The sequence below is a fragment of the Pseudorca crassidens genome, chromosome 4 (genome assembly GCF_039906515.1).
Source record: "Pseudorca crassidens isolate mPseCra1 chromosome 4, mPseCra1.hap1, whole genome shotgun sequence".
Lineage (NCBI taxonomy): Eukaryota > Metazoa > Chordata > Mammalia > Artiodactyla > Delphinidae > Pseudorca > Pseudorca crassidens.
The window spans coordinates 33,670,969-33,676,560 of NC_090299.1; the positions used below are offsets into that span (position 1 = coordinate 33,670,969).

Consider the following 5,592-nt stretch of genomic DNA (forward strand, 5'->3'; position numbering starts at 1 on the left):
CAAAAAACTAAAAACAACATCATACTATTTTACAGCTTTTGATTTAGGATATGCAGAAACATTTTTTTAAAAATTAGAGTACGTGTATATTTGCCACTTCCCAAGGCACGTAAGAACCTTGAGAATTAACTTTTACACATTCTAGAAACTTTTTTTGCGGTGAGCACTTAATAAATGCTAAATGTCAACAAAATAGAATAGCAATAATCTGCCCTTGGAGATATCTAAAAATTAATGAGATGCCTAAGAGAAAATGCAACGCACTGCTGATTCTTTTTAAAGATTTTTTTTTTTTGATGTGGACCATTTTTACAGTCTTTATTGGATTTGTTACAATATTGCTTCTGTTAAGTTTTGGTTTTTTGGCCGCAAGGCATGTGGAATCTTAGCTCCCCAACCAGGGATTGAACCGGCACTCCCTGCATTGGAAGGTGAAGTCTTAACCACTGGCCCGACAGGGAAGTCCCAGTACTGTTGATTCTTAACATAATTTATTTCTTTAAATATAGATTTTTTTTCTTCCCCTTGAAGATTAAAAATGTTACTTAATGATCTTAGAGTTAAAAAAAAATTACTCTCCCTGGGCAATTTCTCCACGTTAAATACTACTGTAATTTCAAAAATAAATATTAAGTATTAGCAAACCTGTACAAATTTGATATCTGGTTTTGGCTTGTACTATGTCTTTAATTTTTCAAGAAAGTAGAACACAGTTTTTACTTAAAGTCTGCAAATACCCTCAAAAGAAACCTTCTTTTTTTTTCTTCTTCTTCTCCATTTCTACCTAGAGAATTCCTTATTTTATTACTTTTATGTCATGAGCTTTAAAAAAGGTAGGTGCTGTAGAATCATCCCCTGGGTCTCCAACACACAGAGCTGGGGGCATAGCTCTTGTTAGTCCAGACTACATTCCTGCCAAGCACAGAAGTGCTGTATGTCATTTGCTTTCTCAGCTTTGACAGGTGCCACACTGCAACTGTTCCTGTGATGGATTGAGAAAGCAGCAGACACCACCACAAACGTGAGATACTGAACAGAGCTGATGGAGTGTGCATCTCCTCCCTGGAAAGGCCAGCCTGCTTGGGAATGTTGCAGAGGGAATAAAAACAGGTAAAAAGAAAATACTTAAGCCTTGGTTTCATTATTTGGGAATCTTTAAAGATATTTTTAAACAGACGAAGTAGTCACAGGTTTAATTAGGAATTTAATCTTTTTTTTCCATTCTCATTCCAATTAATATATCTTGGTGTTGATAAAATGAAACATTTCACACATGAAAGGGGAAATGAGTTTTATAGGTGTTTTCTTATCTAAAACCATTTTACTACTTTACTCCTTGCATATGTATATAGAGAGAGAAAGAAAAAAATACCATAAATAAGTATGAAAATAAGCATACTTCTCTGGAAACTGGAAAAATAGTTTAAAACTTTTGTGCTCAAAATTCAAGTCTGGATCTATGGCAACTAAATATTACATAATAGATAAATAAGTTATATATTATATATAAAAAGTGTACAACTGCAACTAAATATTAACCAGTTGATTTTTTTTAAATAAGAAATTATCACAGGGCCTGGGATTTGATAGGAGCTTAATAAATGTTAAATGAACAAAGAATACAACTCTAAATAATATTATGTACATTTTATTGTCCACCAGCTATGTGCTAAGCACACAGAACTTTTGTGCACTACTTCAATCCTAATAATCTTTAAAAGTACATTTTACTCCCACTACATAGATAAGAACTGTACTTCAATCCAAAAGCATTATTTGAATCTATAAAGGGATCTTATTGGAAAACATTAAGGAATAGGTATTTTTCTAACATAAATAGCATTACTTTATAAACTTCATAAATTGAAGCATATTGCAATTTTATTACAGCAACAATTTCACCAGAGTGAAAACCACCAGAAATTATGTTATTCTAAGCAACTGTCCTTGATAAAAACCTCCATGCTAAAGGCAGAGTTATTTGACAATTCTTAGCACTGGATTAAGTTTTTTGATAGTTCCTTCCTAATTCCCTTTATTGGATCTTCCTCAGACCTCTTAGTGACCTGTAGCTCAGTACTTTACCCTATTGTCAACTTACACTCACCCCTTTGATTACTGGCTTTCAAAATTTGATCATGCCACTCAATAAGAAATAAACCTTATAATGAAAGTCATTATACACTGAATAATACTGAAACAAAAGAATCACCAAGAAATATCCTACCACATGAGATATAACTGACAGTTCACCCTGCTTTTTCTTTCTTCTTCTTCTCCTCCAGGGTTGTGTCATTGTTTTAATGTTGGTTAGTACTCACTAAAGTGATTCCATGACTTATGGGCCACAACTTACAACGGCACTACCCGAGGTGATTTACAGTGTCATAGGGTTAAATATCATCTAAGACTCCTACACATGTATCCTACTTGACATCTTCACTTGGACATTTTTCTAAACCTGTTCCTCTTTCCTCAAGTAGTCCCCATTCTTGATAAAACAGCAATACCATTTACTTAGATGCTTGGGCCCATAATTCTGAAGTCTCACTCAACTTCTTTTTTTCTCTCTCTTACCCTATTTCTACCTTTGAAATACATGCTAAATCTAACTTCTTAGCACCCCTACGAATAACTTTAATCTAAGTCATCACTAGCTCTTACAAAGACTACTGCAAAAGCTCATTAACTATTTTCCTCCACTCAATACAACTGTCCATTCTGCAACTATAGTCAGGGTGATCCTTTAAAAACATAAATCAGTCCATGTCCTCTGTTCACAACCAACCATTGGCTCCCCAGAACATTTAAAATAAAATCCAAATTTCCTATCATGGTCTCTAGGGCCTGATGTGACCCTAGCTGTGTTTCTTTTTTGACCTGATCTTCTACCCCTCTTCCCTCTTGTTCACTTCCCTCCAGCCAGTTCTCCTTGCTGTTCTGGGAAGACGCCAGCAATGTCCCCACGCTTGAGAATTTTGGTACTTGCTATTCCCTCTGCCTAGAATGTTCTTCTCCAAGATATTCACATGGCTTGCTCCTTCATTTCACTGAGGTCTCTGAATATTAACTCAGAGCAGTCTGTCCTGAGAAAAAGGACTCCCATCACTTCCTAGCCCCTTATTCTGCTTTCTTTTTCTTTACATCACTTTTTTTTTCAGCTGTTATTCTAGACGTTTATTGGAATTATTAGGTCAATTATTTGAGAAACCCAATCACTCATTCAACAAATATTTACTGAGTTTGCTACTATGTGCGAGGAATACAGCACTTATTACCTCACATATCTCCAGTGCTGAAGAGTACTCAAATTTTAGTTCAAGGAATGTTTAGTTCAAGCCTTAAATTATGCTTTATACTTCCAAACTTCTCAGGGAAAATAAGGGATCTGTGTTGAATTGAAAAGATTTTCTCCAACCAAATATTCAAAAAATCTGTTTGTTACTGAGGCTGAAAGCTGGGGAGTCACAAAATGTTGGAATATAAATGTGACACCCTAAGTCCACTTGAATATTAACTGCTTATATTGTACAGAATAAATAGTTCAAAGCAGTTTACAAATACAAAAAAATCACAAACTCCTATTTTTCTTAAAGATTCAAATTTAAATTTGAACCTATTAAAATTCCCCACTACAATCAAATGTTCAACATTATGAATATTAGAACTTAGCTTGTGTTTTATACATAACAATAACAGTATTTGGTTGCAAATCTCACAACTTTCTTTCAATAATATAGATAAACAAAGAAAAGCCTGCCTCTACAGAGTTAGATAGCAGCTTATTACCTTAGATAGTAAAGTTTAAAAAAGGAAAGAAAAAACTGAGCCATTTCAGTGCTCACTACATTATGTAATATGAGGACACATATCGTTAAGTCCTAGAGGACAAAATCCTATGATTAAAATTAGCTGCTTATCTGGGCAAGAAGTGGGGAAAAAAAAAAAAACCAGTTTAAAAAAGCGTACTGTAACCTTAGCCATAAGGGAAGTGTGTCCTCTCTGGAGAATCAGGGAATCATCTGTTGCCATAGAATCATAATGCTTGCAGCTAAGCCTGACCTCAAAATTAATAGGGATCCACAGCATGAAATGCTAACATGTTAGAAACATCGGCAAGCCTGAAATAAAATTACTGAATACCCACAGCAACCAATACCCGTGCTTATTATGAACTAAATGGTTTAAATCCTTGCTTTCCAAGTACTAATCATAACAGAATTCAGTAGGCTACTTTAAAAACTTGAAGATAAAAACAACATATGCTAAGGAACTGTGTATACTACAGATATTTTAGTTGACTGGCCTCAAAATTTGTTAAGTTTCAAAAAAAAATTTGTTAAGTTTCAAGGTCTGCTAAATTGCTGCTGTTACCCACTTGCATACTCAGTCTTTATTCTTATTTCAAATCACAGGTGATATAAAAGCTACAAAGTAAACACAGGTTAAAACAAAACTAAAAACAAACCCCCCAAGACCCTTGATGGGCCTTCTACTACAGAAGTTAAAGTTTGAGCTTTGTTTAAAGCAGGCAAACATGTAACAGAAGTGTAAAAAAATAAAAGAATTGATAAAATAAATGTCAAATCTCACTGAGTTTTTCAGATTTATTTTTGAAGTTAGGACTCTTAAAACAATGCCTTCAGGTATAACTCAAACATAATTTCAAATAATAAGTATGCTTAAGGCAATCCTTTCAGTAGTGTATATTCCCCACCAGGCAGCTGAAAAGTCACATAGCTTAATGTTTGATTTATTAAATATGATAGCAAATCACTCAGTTGTATTTATAACAAAGAATTTATTTTCACAATATTTAAGTGACCATGGTTAAAGTTTAAATTGTCACCACTAGTTTTTGCCAGCTTTTGCACTTTCTCCTTTAAACAGTTTCTAGATAAGCTTAGAAAAAAGTAGTACTCTATCTTCTCATCAATAATTTAACAGAAGACATATTATTAAATGCTGGCATTTTCTTGATATTCAAGAACTTATGACAAGGAATGGGATCACGGCATTAGGGGATCATAACGTTAAGAATAAAGAGGGGGAGTGGGGGAACAAGTCACCTAATCCCAAACCAGGTAGAGAAAGTACTCGTATCAGTAAACGTTTTGGAAGTCAAAGCAATTTTCATGTTAAGTTAAACTCTAACTTTCTATAGAAGTTTAAAACCAAAGTGAAACACTGCTTTGATGGTGTAACAGAAGCAAATGGCCCCAAATGAAGCAAGTTCATTAGAGTAACTGTTAGGTAGTATTCACATACAACTGCTTTCTCCAGTGAGGAAGGGCTGGAATAAAAAACTAAGTGGAAAAAAAAAAAGTTAAAGCGCGGTCCGAGAGGCCTTAAAACCACACCTAGCAGCAAATGGCAAACGACCCCACAGACTGCTGCAACTGGAAGCTGCTCCATGCCCCCATCAATAGAGGAAGCCACGGGGACTGGTCCTGGAAAAACTGAGAAGGGGCCCGGACCCCTCCACCCTTCCCGCCATTCCCCACATCCTCAACCCTGTTTCCCCAGATGCTAAGAGGCGGCTTTACGGCGTCTCAGGGACTGCGGAGCCGGCGGCCCGAGCGCCCTCCTTAC

The 5,592-nt window shown here is 35.4% G+C and overlaps 1 protein-coding gene across 3 annotated transcripts in view; it reads right to left on the reverse strand.

Annotated features, from left to right (window-relative positions):
* GSTCD (glutathione S-transferase C-terminal domain containing) overlaps window positions 1-5,592 on the reverse strand; it is a 132,095-nt gene that overhangs the window by 126,242 nt on the left and 261 nt on the right. The window lies entirely within an intron of this gene.